Source organism: Centroberyx gerrardi, chromosome 9, assembly GCF_048128805.1.
Source record: "Centroberyx gerrardi isolate f3 chromosome 9, fCenGer3.hap1.cur.20231027, whole genome shotgun sequence".
Taxonomy (NCBI): domain Eukaryota; kingdom Metazoa; phylum Chordata; class Actinopteri; order Beryciformes; family Berycidae; genus Centroberyx; species Centroberyx gerrardi.
In genome coordinates this window covers 14,958,019-14,976,964 of record NC_136005.1, presented here as the reverse complement: position 1 = coordinate 14,976,964, position 18,946 = coordinate 14,958,019, and the positions used below count along the sequence as shown (strand labels likewise).

At 41.7% G+C, this 18,946-nt stretch overlaps 1 pseudogene; it reads left to right on the top strand.

Annotated features, from left to right (window-relative positions):
* The first annotated feature begins 813 nt into the window (after positions 1–813).
* LOC139908910 (cytochrome P450 2J4-like) lies at positions 814–17,261 on the top strand (annotated as a pseudogene).
* The last annotated feature ends 1,685 nt before the right edge of the window (positions 17,262–18,946 follow it).

The following is an 18,946-nucleotide window of genomic DNA, read 5'->3' as shown; positions in this document are numbered from 1 at the left end:
TTCAGAATAACATTTATTAACCGTATTCAATTTTTTTCTTCCTTCATCACATTCAACCTGTAAGGTACACTTAAACAGTCTCTTGTAATCATAATCGTGCAAAAGACCTCTAAAATCAGTCTGAATGCTGTGGTGATCATGCAGACAAGTGATACCACACTTGGTGGTGTTCTTGTTCAAAAGCTTTGTGAGAGGAGTGGAGGAGCCTGAATAGCAGGCTTCAAAAAACAAATGTTATGTAACACTGGTGGCCTCTCAGGTCTGTAGGGGAAAGTGGAAAACAAAGGTGGAACTTGAACTCTTCCAGTCGGGTTGTTTGTTCTACTTGGTGCATGAGTGTATGTGTGTGTGTGTGTGTGTGTGTGTGTGTGTGTGTGTGTGTTGTGTGTTAGGGAACTCTTCCAGACAGATTAGAATAAATAAATTAACAATTCTAAGACAAATTCTTATTTAGTAGACACCCTCAATGCAATCAGCAAATCTTTTACCATGTAAATTTTAGGCATATTTGCATATGTTTTTGAAGATTTTGACTTGTAGAGGGAATATCATTTTTAGAATTTTCTCCACCTATATAACTCATGTATAAACGTTACAAATGGTACAAAATATTTAGCTGTCACAGCCTACTATCAGTGCAGTATCAGAAGCTCCGGCAATAATGTAATAAGCAATCAAATGTCACACACGCACACAAATAAATTTCCCCGTTCATAATAACTTCACTGTCGACTGGCCCAGTCGAGCACTCATGTTACGGCAGTCTAAACAGAATAACAAACACTTCACATCTGCTGCTCCTAAAAATACCAAATGGAAACACTACATGACGTAATAGCCCTGGAATGGATGGACGGGAGGAGTGCTTTGATATTTGTGTGTGTTTTCTTGTTGTTTGCTGATGTTTTGAAGAACAGAGTCCCGAGAAACTTTCCTCCTGGACCATGGTCTCTTCCTCTGATTGGTGACCTTCATCGCATCAAACCCAGCGAAATACACCTGGATTTCACCAAGGTAGGTAATGTGACGTAGTTCTGGTCTTCAGTTCTGATTCTGTCACATTCGAAGCCGTTATAAAATATCCGATAAACACTGTGACCGTGTAACGGTGAGACCACGGAAACAGAATCAATACAATAGACACTTCCTGATGGATCAATGTCATCCATCAATCCAAGAATGCCAAGACGATACGGGTCCACAGAACTTGAATGGATATAAACGGTCTTTCACATTCAAATCAATGTTCCTGGATGGTCGGAGTGGCGGCCATTTTTATGTGAGGCTAGCTTCTGTATGAACTGACTTGCAGCAAGTCACTGCAGGTGAGAGGTTTTACAGCAACAACCAAAGCAGTGGAAAACTGGCATTGCAGCTGAATTAAGTTGTCACCCTGCCTCCACTGAGCTCTTTTATCAGCTGCTGCTGTCTTTGTAAGTAACGTAGGTCAAAGGTTTTGACATCTGTACAGTTAAAGTTGAATTCATCAGTTTCAGCCGATGTCCATTAGCTGGTTGAAGTTAGCGAATGCTAACTTTTCTTCTCCACTAAAGCTAGGCTAAGCTATGTTAGTTTATATCATTTAAGGGGCTAAAGTTGATGATGCTTACCAGCTAGGTTTGCTAATATGCTGGTTTTGACGAGAAGAGCTAGCGAGAAAAGCACAATCTTTGATAGTGCTACGTTAACCTTGTCGCTAACGCCAGCTTTCCATAGAGTTTTGACAAGTTGCTAAGCACTTGTGCAACAGACTCGTCTGCAAAGTTCTCAAGCAAGTGTGACACACTTTATGGCCTGAATGCTCGGACTTGCGCTGTCACTATATCAACTAAAAATGGCGCTATGGCAAAAAACCATGACAAACAGTGGAAGGACCATTCTATCCATTCAGGTTCTGTGCTTGGGTCCTTGTGGAGAACTTCTTCCCAAGTTGTCTTGTTGATAACGAAAGTAAGTACAAAGAAGCTTCCTTGCAGTTTGAGATGGGCTGTAACATTTTGGCTCTCAGACCCAAATCTGAGAATATTTTTATTGTTAGATATGACTTTGTCCAGAATTCCGAGACTATCTGTACTGTAGGCAGTGTTGTGCAAGTTCACACTTCACAAGAGCTAGCTCAAAGTTCAGTTGACACAGATTAAAATTAACTCATAGTTCACAATTTTGAATTTTGAACTAAGTTCACAGTCCCAAAAAATGAACTAGTTCACGTTCATTTCTTCCGTTTGTTTTTTTTAAATGAGCTGCTCCGAGCTATTCTTTTTCAATAGAACCTCCTCCTACCCATCCATCCCCAGCCCCCAATCACTGCCACTGCCCACTTCCCAAACTAAATTAATTACTGTATACTACTATAGAATCAGACAGATTACTTTTAAAAGCCAAGAAAAACCAATGTGAGTATATGCTTTACCACTTAAACAATGTGTCATATTATACAGAAAGTGAAAAAAAAGTTGCAGTAAGGTATACTGTAGATGCAATGGAAATTTTATTTAGCCTGCATGAACCAAATTATGCAGCAGTTCAAAAACATAAAATAGATTCATATGCTTCCAAGCGAGCTGGTACAGGCTCCACCACTGGCTTCATTACAGTCGCTAGCTGAAAGATGTGCTAAGATTTCAGTTCTGCAGAGCACACAATTTAGAGTATTTAGAGTACTTCAGCAGTACCGGTAGCTGCGTCTGAATTGCCAGTTGCACTAGCCATGCTGGGTGCCGTAAATCCTCAGGTGCCATAAAACACAGTGCGTGAGCGCCGTTAACTCTCGCGGGAGTTAACGACGCTCACGTTCACGTTCATTAGTTGCAAACGGATACGTTCAGTTCACCGTTCATCAAAAACATGAGCACGTTCAATGCACAACACTGACTGTAGGTAGAGAGATAACAGTGAAACTATGATCTAAATAGTCATTCTTCTATATTCTGTAATTGCCATAACTTATCGTAAATTAAATGATACTTAAGTTTAACAATTCATCAATTTGCTGGGGACCCCCTAAAACCCCTCAAGCACCCCTGGTGGTCCCCGGCTGCTGAGACTTGATCCTTTGTCCTTTCATTCTTTTGTTTTGGAGTTGTGCTTCACATATTAGCTACGTAAAACACGTCATGGAGGACTCAAGAACACACATTGATTATCAGCCAGTATGTCTTTTGGTACATTTAAAAATGGTTGCCATAGAATGTTTGATGTTGTAGTCGTTAATTGCCTTAATTGCATTAATAATCTTTTCACGGCTGTCAAACAACATAGGAATTTATGCTAGCATTTTCCAACAAAAAAACATTTCAAAGGATAAGTTTGGTGATTTTGGACCTAGGCTACTATATATATAGGCCGATTTTTGTGATATTTCTTAGTTGGAGGAAGCAGCTAGCCGCAGGTTTAATATTGGCCAAAAGTCCGAAATGATGTTGCCAAGAGGGAGCATATGAATATTGAATAGTAGAGGGCCAAGAACTGACCCCTGAGGGATACCACAGATGATGTCCACTACAAAGAAGCATTCCCATCAACTACAGAGAAATTCCTCCCTGTGAGATAGGATTTAAACAGATTCAGAGCAGTATCAGTAATGGCAACCCAATTTTTCAGGACACCTAAGAAGGATACCATGGTCAACAGTGTCAAATCTAGGAGAGAGAACAGTTGCCCGCATTAGAGCCATCAACAAATCATTAGTAACCCTTGCAAAGCAGTCTCTGTACCATCTAGCGCTATAAAACCAGTCTGAAATTTTTGAAATATGTTATTGTTCAGATAGGATGTTAACTGTGTGGGAACTACTTTCTCCAATACCTTGGACAGGAAAGACAGTTTGGAAAGGATATCAAGACTCGTTTTTTCACTAGTGGTTAAATTAAGGGCATATTTTTTTAGTAGGAGGGGGCAGAACCAGTAGATAAAATTAAAATTAAAATAAATAAAGTATTTATAATCAATAAAATTGATGTGCCAATTGTATCAAGAACCTCTTTTAGGAGTTTTAGTTGGAATGATGTCCGACAGGAGGATTTGAGAAATGATTTCTACAGTAGACTCATCTATGTTAAACAGTTACCAGGTATTGAGGATATTGTGAATGAATGAATGAATTCATCTTTATTTGTCCGTTAGGAAATTTGTTCTGTACAATCATCGGTGGCAAACGACAAACAAAAAGAAAAGAAACATTATCACAAGCAAGACAGGACATCACATTAATGTCATAACAGGACACAAAACATACATGATTGGCAATGGGGGGAAATGGGGAACAATGGGGAACAGTGATCAGAGTCTGTTGTTGATTAGTCCTATGAATGTTTAATTTGTTCTTGTTGTCCTGTGAAGTGGGGTCCGAAACCTGCGTCCTGATGGGAGTAGTTCATATTGGCTGTTGAGTGGATGAGTAGTGTCTTCTATGATCCGGTTTGCCTTGTGTATCGCACGTGATTTGAACAGTGATGTAATGTCCTGGCATTTGATTCTGCAGATTTTGCTTGAGATATTAATGATTTTTGTTATCTTGTTTTTATCGACGAGTGTTAAGGAACTAAACCAGGTGAGAAATCCAAAGTGTGACTACCCAATTTAGCTACCAGCATTTGGTAAATGAAAACTTGCATCTTTAAGATTTCCTTAATTTGTGGCCTACCTGGTTTTTTTCTCTTCAACCAAAGCCACATGGCTGCTTAGGAAGCTGTTTTAATTGTCACCTCAAAGACCTGACCACAAATCCCAAAGACTAAACTAGCAGTGGATATGGGGACAAATGCATGGAACTAATGGAGAATACTGTGGTTGCTAGCTCAGTGTATCTAACATATTCCTTTCATATTCCTCATCTATTGTATATTCCCAGTGAGCTCTACAATGTGAACAGGCCACTGAATGTTGGACCACAATACCAATCTGCTGTTTCTCTCTCAGTTTGCAGAGAAATATGGAAACATTTTCAGCCTTCGACTCTTTGGTGGAAGGATTCTTGGTAATCAACGGGTACAAGCTTGTGAGAGAAGCCTTGGTCGAAAGAGTGGAGGATTACACAGATCGCCCTGTCATCCCACTGTTTCAGGAAGCGTTTAGGAATAAAGGTAGTGTGCGTTGCATTTTGTTTGAAAACGTTGCTAGTGATTGTACCTAAGTCTACTCAGGACAGTAGTATCAGATAGGACCCACAAATACATAATGTGTGTAGCGATACCAGGGAGACATTTGCAGAAAGCCCACAACCTTTCTGTTGTCTTCTTGAATCAACACCAAATGGCCTATCACAACAAGTGCCCATAAAGGTGTCGAATGGACACAGTCCATGGCTCAAGGAGTTGAGTCTATGCCAGCCAGAGATGTCTCCACAGGACAGCTCAGGAAATTAACGACAGGATACCAACCCGGCGAAGAGCTTTGAAACTCACACATTCCATAATTAACGACCTTTATCTTTCAGCCATCAGGAGGAGAAGGACTCAAGAACTCAGGAATACTAATGAACTATACAATCACACATCCATACTTCTCACACATCTGAATATAGGGAATCACCCTCCTTTCTTCATTTGGAGTACCAGACTGTTCTGGTTAATCAGAAGGGACAGTCACCATTGGGTGAGAACGGGAATACACACCGTGTCAATACGAAGGAACCAATGACTGCTGTTGACACTATCCAGAGTCTCATCACTACCCCCTCTCTAAATCAGGACAGTCATAAATCTCTTCCCTTTTTACATTCCTTTAAAACCTACTTTCAACTATATTTTCCCAATGTCTTTAATGGATCTATTTTGTAGTTTGAAGTATACTAGATGTGTTGACTATAGGCCCATATATATGTTGAAGATGTTCAATAGCTAAAGTTACATGCACAGACCATGATGCGTTAAATGATTGAAGTGTATCAGATATTCATCCAGAGACACTCTCCTATTTTCATGGTCCTACACTGCCACCTTGTGGTCATTTATAGCGACGACAGGTCCGTATAAAATGTCAGTGCGTCCAAATGTCTTAAATGTTTAAATTGTCTTTCTCATATTGATCACGAAGTTAGAGACCCAAGTCACATATACGAGTTAACTTGATGAAGACTTTATAGCCACAGATTGTACCAGGAAGGTATTTGATGTCCTTATATTGATGTGCTAGCTATATAAGTTTGAATGTAAGTTGACAGGTTTTTATTATTTCGATCAATTGACAACAGTAATTGGTGGAGATGTAAAATACCGACATATTATTTTAAAAGGAATCTTTATTAAGATCACTTAGTAATAGATCCCAAAATAAAATAGACTAGAGGAATGATTCCTCTTGCATTCCTTTCCCCCCTCCCTCTCAGTTCGGAGTGAAATCTTCTCAAACAAAGAAATTAATTAGTAAACAGAAAAAGAGCGCGAAGCGTGATTTGCATGGCAAACCACGCCTGAGAATTCAAAGAGCTATAAAATGTTCTTATCTGGGTTTTCAGACAGTTCAACATTCCGCCCTCGCCAAGAAACCTGCTGAAGCCAAGACCAACAATTTAGCTACAATTCGACTTTAGCTGAAACTTAGAGTTTGAACCTGGAGTTAGAGACGTCTTCTCCAGATGAACTTAAGAATCTCTTACAAGAAGTTTGAACCTCGCGTCTAATAGTTAAGAAGTTATCAACGCTCGGCCAAGCGAAGATCATTTTCGAAGCTATTTAGGAACGAGATAATTTAGTTTTATAACAGTTAGAAGAGCTAGAAACGTCAACTCTTCCAAGACCAGCAGTCAAACGCTGATGCAACATCGCCGCAGTGTTCCACATCCAGAGAGGCCTGTTGTCTACAGCTGTGAAAAGCCGGTAGCGCTGCTTGCCTCGACGTGACAATAACACATCAGAGACCAGCTGTTCCACCAGCGTCTGCCGTTGCCAGGTAACCGGCCACGCCAAGTCTGTCTCTCCGAGCTTAGCGGGACCAGACAACCCGACCGGCAGGACTTCTCAACTGAACAAAGTAGGCTCTGATTATCCACGTCTTTACTGCTGAGAGTTGATGCAACAGCTTAGATTCAAATTACTTAAATAGATCAGGAAAAGTTAGGCTTTTATAGTCTAGTTGCCCCGTAGCTTTCCGCCTCGTTTCTCTGGTTGATTGATCCATACATACCTCCATTTACTGCTGCCAATTCTTATTCCCATATTTCATTATCATTTCCCTTTCACTCTTATTTTGTTTCATTGCATTTCATGTCTATTTTTAGTCTATAGTTTCTGTGCTTCATTCTGGTGATCAATATACGTGCCTTATATTGCTTATCTCATTGAATTTGTTATGCTTGTATAGTTAAATAAATATTCCCATTTATTACAGAGAAATTGTTATGTGTTTCCTTACTTGCAGAGTAAAGTAATCCCTGTATTGAAAAGATTTCACGATCTTTAGACTGATGACTGATTAGTATAAGTAAAGGTCCTTCATCTACGAAGGTGGTGCCCCTTACGAGTGTAAATTGATATCAAAGTTTCATATTTTCATACCTTTACTAAATTCTAGATTTGATAATTTCGACTCTACACGCTACATGTGTCTAGTATTGATTTTAAAGAAAATTAAAAAGTTATTGGAAAACATTGCCTTTGAGACCATCTCAAGAGTACTGTTTTATATTAACACCTCTTTAGTGCAATGAAAAGGGATGAAAACCTAAACACTGTTGCTTTCAGTCAGTTCCAGTTGCTTCCAGTCTACGCTGTTTTATGTTCCCAACAGGTTTAGTGTTTTCAAATGGCTATCAGTGGAAGCAGCAGCGGAGATTTGCTCTCCATACACTCAGGAACTTTGGTGTGGGCAAGAAGACCCTCGAACCATCCATCCAGCAGGAGTGCCACTATCTGAATGAGGCCTTTGCTCATCAACAAGGTATTACACAAATGGTGGAAAATGCTGTCTCAGGAAATGCTCCAGAATCTTCTGTAAGTGCTTAATTGGTTAAGATGTGGGAACAGGGCTGACCAAGGGAGATACATTTACATCCTTTTCATGGTCAACAAACCGTTCTGTGACTGTGCGTGTCCTGTGGATGGGAGTATTGTCATGCTGGAAAATTGGACCATTTAACTTTTTCTACTGCTTAGTACACCAATGCTTGTGTTCTTTGCACCACTTCACTTGCAAAGGTGTATTTTTATGTGTAATAAAGGGTTTATGCACTGTAACCCAAGTATAGTATCCCTCTCTATGACGTTTTCAAGGAACTGTTCTTGATGAAACTACCTGCTCACACTTAGATTGATTCAGATTCAGAATTGCTCATCTGTGTTTCCTTGCATCTCACACCAATTCATGGGCATTGTGGCTTGGGAGTACCGGTAATTCTCTCCATACTTGCGCCTAGTTGATGATGTATTTCCCTCTAATTTGCCAACATCAATTGAGCCTGGTTGTGCTGCCTTTAGAGTTAAGTTAATAATTTAAATAAGTTATTAGTTAAATAAGTTAAAAAGTGAGCGCTCTGTTCTCTGTCAGTTCTCGGAAACAGCGTCAGAGTGAGTGCTCTGTTCTCTGTTGGTTCTTGGAAACAGCGACAGAGTGTGCGATCTTCCCGTCTCTGGGCTGCTCTCCTCTTCGGTCTCCTCCGTTAGCTTAGCTTGCTTCAGTTGAGCTCAGACAAGCAAGACGGACAATGCTGGATATATGTTGTTGCTGAATGTATTTCTGATATGCTTCTGCCTTGGAGACTATTTGTCTGTAAGTAATATGTGTAAATAATTAGGAAGGAATATCATGTTAGAAACTTTTCTATTGGTTTGCTAAAACATGTGCTGTGTTAGCTAGCAGTTAGCAGTGCTAACTGCTAGCTAGGTTCACTAATTGACTGTGACTTGTTGCTGTTGTGGTAGTTGAGCTGTGTTCTTTATACAGTACTATGCTGCTTTATACTTTGGTAGGTATTGTGCATTTATGTAGTTATGTGTATAATACTTACCATCTATTTGGATATGTTAATGTCCGTATACTGATTTATGTTCTTATCTCTGTAATGTTTCAGTTTTACAAACAAAATCAAAAGACCAGAAGAAGAAACAAAACCTCAGTAAAATACAAGAAAAGTCAAGCCTTGTGTGTTTATTGGAGAACTTTTGAATGTTAACTGGCTGTCTAGCTTTGCACAAGAGTACGCGCTGCAAGGGCAGCACAGTAAAAAGACAAGAGCACGGCGGGCTCAAGCACTCGAAAACAATACTCAGCAAACATGAGTCTACGCTCAGGAAGAAATTATATTAAGGAAGACACCACTATGCAGCAAAATGAAGCTAGTGGAGAACAACAAGCAGAGGTTGTAGATCAAGCGACCAAGAGGAAGGAGCCTCCTCGAGCATTTGATGCTAAGTCACAGTCATCTAGAGCATCCACTAGACCCTCTCAGCGATCATCATCAACAGCCTTTTCAGCCACAAAAGCCTATTCTAAGGCAAAAGCTGCCCGGGCTCAACTAGCTTACGCCGAAAGAGAAGCTGACATGATGAAACAGAGAGCGGACCTGGAAGCAAGCCTGCTAAAACAAAAGGCTAACTACGATGCTAGTCTCCATCTTCTCCAGTGCCAAAGAGCTGCTGCAGCAGCTGAGGCTGAAGCTACAGCCTATGAGGAAGCCGAAGTTGAAAGCGGGGAGCTCGTTCGAGAACCCTACGTTAAAGACGAGCCCTTCAGTACAGTCCAACGCACTGGTGAGTACGTTCAACAGCAGTCGGAGTTCTTTACGGAACTGCCTTCGAAACACGTAGCAGTGGAGTCACATGGGATAAAAATAAATAAATTGGAAATACCTGACGCTAAACCAGTAACTTATCATGGTATCCAAAGCAACACACAGCCAGTTTACAAAGACACAGGAAAAGAGTCAACAATGAATATGTGTCCGGGCAAGACTTACCCTCATAGTACTCCGAAGCACACAGTCAATCCTGAAAAAGAATACTTACCTGAGCCTAAAGGTGCACAAGATTTTGCAAGATACCTCATCCGGAGAGAAATGGTGAGTGCTGGTCTTCTGCAATTCGATGACAAACCCGAAAATTATTGGTCATGGAAAGCCTCTTTTCTAAGTTCTACCAAGGACTTGAATCTCTCAGCCAGGGAAGAACTGGACCTGATGACAAAGTGGCTTGGAGCTGAATCGTCAGAACAGGCAAAGAGAATTCGTGCAGTGCATGTCCTCAATCCCGCAGCAGGTGTCAACATGGTTTGGCAACTGCTTGAAGAGTGTTATGGGACACCAGAGGTCATCGAAGACGCACTGCTCAAAAAGATTGAACACTTTCCGAGGCTGACCAATAGAGATAATGTTAAGCTGAGAGAGCTAAGTGACATTCTCCTTGAACTGGAGTGTGCTAAGCAGGACGGTGCTCTACCAGGGCTCTCGTATTTGGATACAGCTCGTGGGGTAAAACAAATAGTGGAAAAGCTCCCCTATAACCTCCAAGAAAAATGGACAAGCCTTGGAAGTAAGTACAAGGAGGATTACAGAGTGGCTTTTCCTCCCTTCTTTTTTGTTTGTTCAACAACAGGCAAAGATAAAAAATGATCCGAGCTTCACTATATCCACCTCCAGCAGTCATGCCTCTTTCAGGACTGAAAAGCCTATGAAGTACAGTAATAAAGCCTCTGTGACTGTACACAAAACAGACATCCCGGCAGAGCCGTCAGGCATACAAACCAGTCCTGCTCTGAGAAAAATGGATGAACCAGATCGTCAGTGTCCAATACATAAGAAGCCCCACCCACTGAAAAAATGTAAGCTCTTTAGAGAAAAATCCTTAGAAGAGCGCAAAGCATACCTCAGAGAGAATCGCATCTGCTATAGATGTTGTGGGTCTATTCAACACATGGCAAAAGACGGCAAGATGACTGTTAAGTGCTTTAAGTGCAACAGTGATAAACACATTGCGGCACTGCATCCTGCCCTCCTCCCATAACCGCACGGAGTGCTATGGCTGACAAAGATGACAGCGGGGATGAAAGAGAAAGCTCATCTTCTTTAGTCACCTCCAAGTGTACTGAGATTTGTGGAAGTGCAAACGGTTCACACTCATGTTCCAAAATCTGCTTGGTGAAAGCATATCCTGCAGGAAAAAAGGAGAAGGCAATTAAAATGTATGCAGTGCTTGATGAACAAAGTAATAAGTCCCTTGCCAAGACAGAGTTCTTCAACCTCTTCGAAGTTAAAGCCAGCTCCACCCCATACACCCTGAGAACCTGTTCCGGGAAATCAGAGACTTCAGGTAGGAGAGCTGTTAATTTCATCATTGAGTCCATGGATGGGAAACTACAGCTTCCCTTACCCCCCTTAATAGAGTGTGACATGGTGCCGGACGATAGGACAGAAATTCCCTCCCCAGAGATTGCACACCATCACCCCCACCTACAGCCAGTCGCTAACAAGATTCAACCTGTAGACCGAGATGCTCCAATCCTCCTGCTCTTAGGGAGAGACGTCCTTAGGGTGCACAAAGTACGCGAGCAAATCAACGGGCCCCACAACGCGCCTTATGCTCAGCGGTTAGACCTAGGCTGGGTCATTGTTGGAGAAGTGTGCTTGGGAACAGTTCACAAACCATCAGAGGTCAATGTCTACAAAACAAACATACTGCACAACGGTCGCACATCCTTTCTCAGACCATGTCCAAACAGTATCCACGTGAAGGAAGACTACAGTGGCATGACCCAGCATCACAGTCCAACCTTCCCTGCATGTAAGGAGAACACAGGTCTCACCGCGACTGCAGACAACCTAGGGTGTTCGGTGTTTGACAGGTCCAAGGATGACAACAAACCAGCACTATCCATAGACAACAAAACTTTCCTGGCCATCATGGATGCAGAGGTCTGCCAAAATAAAGGAAACAGCTGGGTGGCACCGTTACCATTCCGCTCTCCTAGACGACGCCTTCCATGTAATAGGGAGCAAGCTTTGAAACGCCTCTGCTCACTACGGAGAACTTTGGAGAAAAAGTCAGAAATGAAAGATCACTATATCAAGTTCATGCAGAAGATGCTAGACAATGATCAAGCTGAGCCTGCTCCACCTTTGGACAAAGGTAAAGAACACTGGTACCTGCCAACGTTTGGTGTGTACCACCCGCAAAAGCCAGACCAGATTCGGGTTGTGTTCGATTCAAGCACTGAATGTGGTGGAACATCTCTCAACGATGTGCTCCTAAGTGGACCAGACTTGAACAACACCCTGTTGGGAGTTCTTTTGCGGTTCTGAAAAGATCCCGTAGCCCTTACAGCAGATGTGCGGCAAATGTTTTATTGCTTTGTCGTCCGAGAAGACCACAGAGATTATCTTCGGTACCTCTGGTATGAGGATAATGACATCAGCAAGGACGTGGTCGAGTACAGGATGAAGGTCCATGTATTTGGAAACAGCCCTTCACCTGCTGTAGCCATCTACTGCATGAGACGAGCAGCTCAAAAAGGTGAACAAGAACACGGTTCTGATGCAAGACAGTTTGTTGAGAGGCAGTTTTATGTTGACGATGGTCTCACCTCAGTTGCCACCCCTGAAGAGGCAATAGATCTCCTCACACGAACCAGAGAGATGTTAGCAGAATCCAACCTGCGACTGCACAAAGTGGCATCAAACAGTAGCCAGGTAATGGAAGCCTTCCCAGCAGAGGACCGTGCCAAGGATCTGAAGGATCTTGACCTTGGAGTGGATCCTCTCCCTCTTCAGAGGAGCCTGGGGCTCTCCTGGAGAGCCAAGAGGAGGAGGTGCAGATAGCAAACGCTGGGCTGTGCTCTTTACATGCATGTCAACCAGAGCGGTGCATATTGAACTCATTGAAACCATGTCAACAGACAGTTTTATCAATGCTCTAAGGAGGTTTTTCTCGATTCGTGGTCCAGCGAAACTTCTGCGGTCGGACAGAGGGACTAACTTTGTGGGAGCTTGTAAACAGTTGGATATAAATACAGACGACACAACAGTCAGGAAGTACCTCCTGGAGAAAGGATACTCTTGGGTGTTTAATCCCCCTCATGCTTCCCACATGGGTGGCTCCTGGGAGAGGCTCATTGGAGTTGCCAAGCACATTCTGGACGCAATGCTGCTTCAGACAGGACCAACACGTCTCACACATGAAGTCCTGAGCACTTTCATGGCAGAGGTGATGGCGATCATGAATGCAAGACCCCTTGTGTCCGTATCCACTGACCCAGATATGCCTACAGTACTCACCCCAGCGATGCTCCTTACTCAGAAGATGAGCGCTATTTTAGCCCCCTCTGGAAACTTTGGCACGGCTCAGTTGTACGGAAAGCAGTGGAAGCACGTCCAGTGTCTTGCTGACACTTTTTGGAAGAGATGGAAAGGAGAGTATCTGCCTACTCTACAGGGCCGCAGGAAGTGGACAAAAGACAAGCCAAATGTCAAAGTAGGAGATGTTGTCTTACTGAAAGACAGCCAGGCCCACAGAAATGAATGGCCAATGGGACTGGTCGTTAAGGCTTTGCCAAGCAGTGACAAGAGGGTCCGCAAGGTAGAGGTGCGGATTGTGAAGGATGGGATAGCCAAGGTGTTTCTAAGGCCGGTCTCAGAGACTGTAGTCCTTCTTTCAGAGACTGTGAAAGGACTCTAAGTATTGCTGCCATAGGACATTCCCCTTCAAGTTTGGTTGTATCTGTAGTGACATAATGTTATTATATCAAGCGGGGAGTGTGCTGCCTTTAGAGTTAAGTTAATAATTTAAATATGTTATTAGTTTAACAAGTTAAAAAGTGAGCGCTCTGTTCTCTGTTGGTTCTTGGAAACAGCGACAGAGTGTGCTATCTTCTCGTCTCTGGGCTGCTCTCCTCTTCGGTCTCCTCCGTTAGCTTAGCTTGCTTCAGTTGAGCTCAGACAAGCAAGACGGACAATGCTGGATATATGTTGTTGCTGAATGTATTTCTGATATGCTTCTGCCTTGGAGACTATTTGTCTGTAAGTAATATGTGTAAATAATTAGGAAGGAATGTCATGTTAGAAACTTTTCTATTGGTTTGCTAAAACATGTGCTGTGTTAGCTAGCAGTTAGCAGTAGCTAGTTGGTTCACTAATTGTGACTTGTTGCTGTTACTTAGTAACTTAGTTGAGCTGTGTTTTTTATACAGTACTATGCTGCTTTATACTTTGGTAGGTATTGTGCATTTATGTAGTTATGTGTATAATTCTTACCGTCTATTTGGATATGTTAATGTCCGTATACTGATTTATGTTCTTATCTCTGTAATGTTTCAGTTTTACAAACAAAATCAAAAGACCAGAAGAAGAAACAAAACTTCAGTAAAATACAAGAAAAGTCAAGCCTTGTGTGTTTATTGGAGGACTTTTGAATGTTAACTGGCTGTCTAGCTTTGCCCAAGAGTAAGCGCTGTAAGGGCAGCACACTGGTCCTTGTCAAACACGTTGAGCAGTCTCTAACAGTCACCCCTCTCTCACAATCACTGAAATCTCTTCTTTGAGCTGTGGTAGTCAAAATATTGGATAATTGGGTCTGCCCAGCATTTTTACACATGACTCTAAGCATGATGGGATGTTAATTGCTTGATTATCTGAGGAACCACAACTGTGTTAAAACTCAAATGTATACTTAATTTTGGCAGTTAGCCGTGGTATGTATTTGTTATATCTACTTGTTATAATCATGCATAATCAATATCAAATAGTGCTTTTCCTTGCTTGCGGCCCATCATATGTTTTGCGTTTTGACCATTGGCCCTATCTTTCACAATGTTTGGGTCTCTTTTACATTTTTCAGGTGAGCCCTTCAATGCCCAGCTGCTGGTGAACAATGCTGTATCCAACGTAATCTGCTGCTTGGTGTTTGGGAATCGCTTTGAGTACAGTGACATGCAGTACCAGTCTATCCTTCAGGACTTCAATGAGTTGGTGTACTTACAGGGAGGGACATGGGCACAGGTGAGCCTCTACGTTATATAGAACAGGCTTTATGAGGATTGCATGCAAATGTGTGCAGGCTGTTAAGATGGCAGACTATCTGTCTGGGTAACTGTGTGTTTGCTCTGTAGATTTACAACATGCTGCCCTGGCTGATGAAGTGGCTCCCTGGACCTCACCAGAGGTTTTTTGCTCTGTTGGATAAGCTGATTGACTTTGTGAAAATTAGGATCAAAGAACACAGAGAAGACTATGACCCCTCATCACCAAGAGACTACATTGACTGCTTCCTCTCAGAAATGGGAGAGGTGTGTGTGCATCCTCTATGCATTTTCTAATGAAATGGCTGTGAATGTTGACAAGCCACTGATTCTTGCAGTTGCTTTGTTGTGTTGTCAGTAGAAGGAGGATCCAGATTCTGGGTTTGATCTGGAGAATTTGTGTTTTTGCACCCTGGACCTGTTCAGCGCTGGAACTGAGACCACAACCACTACTCTACACTGGGGACTGCTATACATGATCTACTACCCACACATACAAGGTGTGCTTGTGTGTGTGTGTGTGTGTGTGTGTGTGTGTGTGAGTGTTAGGGAGAGAGTGAGAGAGTGAATGTAGGGTGGGCGGCAGGTTCTGTGTTGCTTGCATTCTTCAAGGGTGTGTGGCTGTCATAGACATAATTTTCTCAGCAGCCATGCATGAGGGACACCAAATCAGACATTGTTTCCTGTTCTTTCTATGTGCAGAGAGGGTCCAGGCTGAGATCGATACTGTAGTTGGTTCATCCAGGCAACCCTCTGTGACCGACAGAGAAAACATGCCCTATACTGATGCAGTCATCCATGAGATCCAGAGAATGGGAAACATTGTGCCCCTGAATTTGGCCCATATGGCAACCAAGAACACCACGCTGGGCAAGTACACTATCCCAAAGGTACATGATGCACATGTGAGAAGGAATTGCTGTATATGACAAGGATTGTTGTCAAGGACACTGCAGATTTAGTTACTTTTCTCGCCCATTGTTTATTCAGCACCAAATGACAACCCAACACAACATAAATTAGGCACCATTAGTGGGTAAGTCTCTCTTCAACCCCTCCAGTGTTGAATCAACAGTCTCTGAATAGATGCTCCCTTCGTGGGTAGAGTCCATCAGTCTGCAGCCTTTTCAGTACAGCCATACAGATACGCTCCCCTGCTTCAGTCCATGGGCTCCTTGCTCTTGTAGACCCGTAATGTCAGCAAAAGATTGATTTGATTTGCTTTCTTGATTAATGCTCTAAACTCAGGGCACCATGATCCTGCCCACGCTGCACTCAGTTCTACATGATGAGTCTGTGTGGGAGACTCCACACTCTTTCAACCCTCAACACTTCCTGGACCAGGATGGCAAATTTAGGAAGAGAGAGGCCTTCCTTCCTTTTTCAGCCGGTCAGTAGTTACAACCAAAAATCAATTACATGCTGTTTTAACCAAGTGATAATAATAAAAAAATGTTTTTATAATAATTGTTTTACTCATTTCAGTTCTATGGTGGATCCTTACTCTTAAAACCCCTTGCACTCCCCTAAATTTCCCCCTGAGTAGCTTCAAAGTTAGAATTTTTTTTTTTCCATACTGTATGACAATGTCACATATTCTGCATCTGCTTGTTCCAACACTTCATTGAAGCTGTAGCACGCTCATATTGAGTGAAAACCCAAGATGCGATTTTTTTATGGCTGCACCATTACATCAAATGGAAAAAATCTAGATGTTCTGTTCATTTTATATACATTTGCCTGTAATCCAACAAGGCATTTTGGTATCATTGGAAACCTTGGGATCTTGACTAGAATTGAAAATAAAGTTCTGTGGGTTTGAACAAAGCTTGGCCACGAATCGTGCATTTATAATGATGGTCCCGCCGGCAGGACCATCATTATAAATGTCATTCTTAGTATAGTATATAGTATAGTATACTTCTATTATTACTCCCTGTAATGTTTTCTTTTTTAATATTATTTTGTAATAAAGAAACGCTAGTAATTGATAAGGCCCAAGGCTGTACAGATGCATTTTGCTTTTGTAGAAGGGAGGTGAGGGGATTAATGCCCACATCCTATCCTTATGTGCTGCCTTAAGCGTGCATGTCCTGGGGAACCACTGGCCAGGATGGAGTTATTCCTCTTCTTCACCTCCCTCCTTCAGAGGTTCTCATTCTCTGTACCCACTGGAGAGGAGCCCAGTCTGGACTTCAAGATGGGAGCCACTCACTGTCCCAAACCTTACCGCCTCTGTGCCATACCAAGATAAACCACTCACTGTCTCTGACCTGCTCTACCCCCATGCTTAACAAAGAAATAAGAGAAATGGCGCAGTATAACCTTGTGCAGCATAAAGCTTCAAAATCTGAATTTTTCTTTTTATTGCCTATAGCCGAGTGGTTCTGTCCTTTGTCATGATAAATCATCAATGCTCAAATCTTTACAGCAATTTTGATCAACATTATACATTTTATTTACATACATTGTTTTCCATAGCCGTTACCCTATGTTATACTTTGAAAAGATCTACTGTCTATCTTTCTAATCTATGTCAACATACTAATCCTGTAATCTGTATCACCATGCTGTTTTACAATGTCCTATAGTATAACCAAAACATAATTCGGAAACATTTTATTCTCAATTAATAGCCTGTCCGATAAACCTGTATATTATATTATTGAAGTAATATTTGTAAATATGTAATAAAATAATTGATACAAAAGATTACATCAGCTCTGTATTAAAGAATTGTCACTGGGAGCTAAATTCTTAATACACTTAGTAGATCTGTCAGAGTCGCTCAGACCAAAATACAACTTCTACTCGACTGTGTAAATAAATGATCCTGAGATTCAGTTCCTTGTGCTCATTCCACCACTGTGTTCATGCCACATGTTCACATTGTGGTTTCAGTTTCTCTGAGGTTTGACAGATGTGAACTACATTCACTCAACCTAGAGAGTGTCATGTAGGCCTAGTCAAGTATAATTTATCAACTTGGTTCATTTAGGCATGCATGATGCCTGCAATCAAAGGGAAATTCAGTTTGTAAACTGGGGGTCAGGTACTATGTAGTATGAAACTGTATATGAGATATTTGTATGACATAATTTCACTCATATTTGACTTGTGACCAGTTTCATAGCTTTTTGTCTTCACACATTCAAGCAATGAGATTCTGCCTTATATATAAAATATAGTTCTTGCCTAATTTTCCTCAGATACAACCTTTCGTATTCAATACTGAGACTTGAGTTAGATTACTAGAAAACTAGAAAAGCAGAACTGTAGGGCTTGAGGTCTCTGTGATCTTAACATGAAAGTATACCTATTCTTGCTGCTGGGTTTTCCCTTCAAAGCTTTTGAAGTTGGAGATGGAAAATAAGTATCAACAAGGAAATCACACGATCTAGAGTGGCTCGAAAAAGTCACAGGCTCTGCTTTTCTTTCTCATACACAAACTCATTGTCAGTCTGAAGGATTATGAACAGAGGCACAAGGTGACTGTCTTTTTTAACTAAGTAACTCTCAATTGGCAAAAATATGGATTGTTTTAGTTTTTCAGGTGAAGTGACCAAATTCAGACCTACCTCAAGACAACTGTTCATAAGGTAGACCACATTATTTTCTTGGCATATTGTTTACATTCAGATACAACACTGAATTACAGTAATATGTTTGGTATGATGTGAATTAACTTATTATGATTTGATAGCCTTTGTTTGTCAGTCAATCCATCTCCAGCTCCATCGGCCTTATTCTGGTAAGAGGTGTCAGGACTGCTGGGAACAAGATAGAGAAGTCTAGTAACCAGACTAGGACAATGGTGCTGCTTTGAAGACCTGGCCAGAGAAGTCAGCACCTTTTACAAGGCAAAATCTGTCATACAGTATGTCATATGTCAGGTTGCTCACCTGATCATCTGCCAACAGCAGCAAATTTAGTGAGAGCAGGTTTTAAGGACACTGGTGTTTAAAGCTAACTGAGCCTTTGTGGTGAAGAATAGCAGGCTACTGAA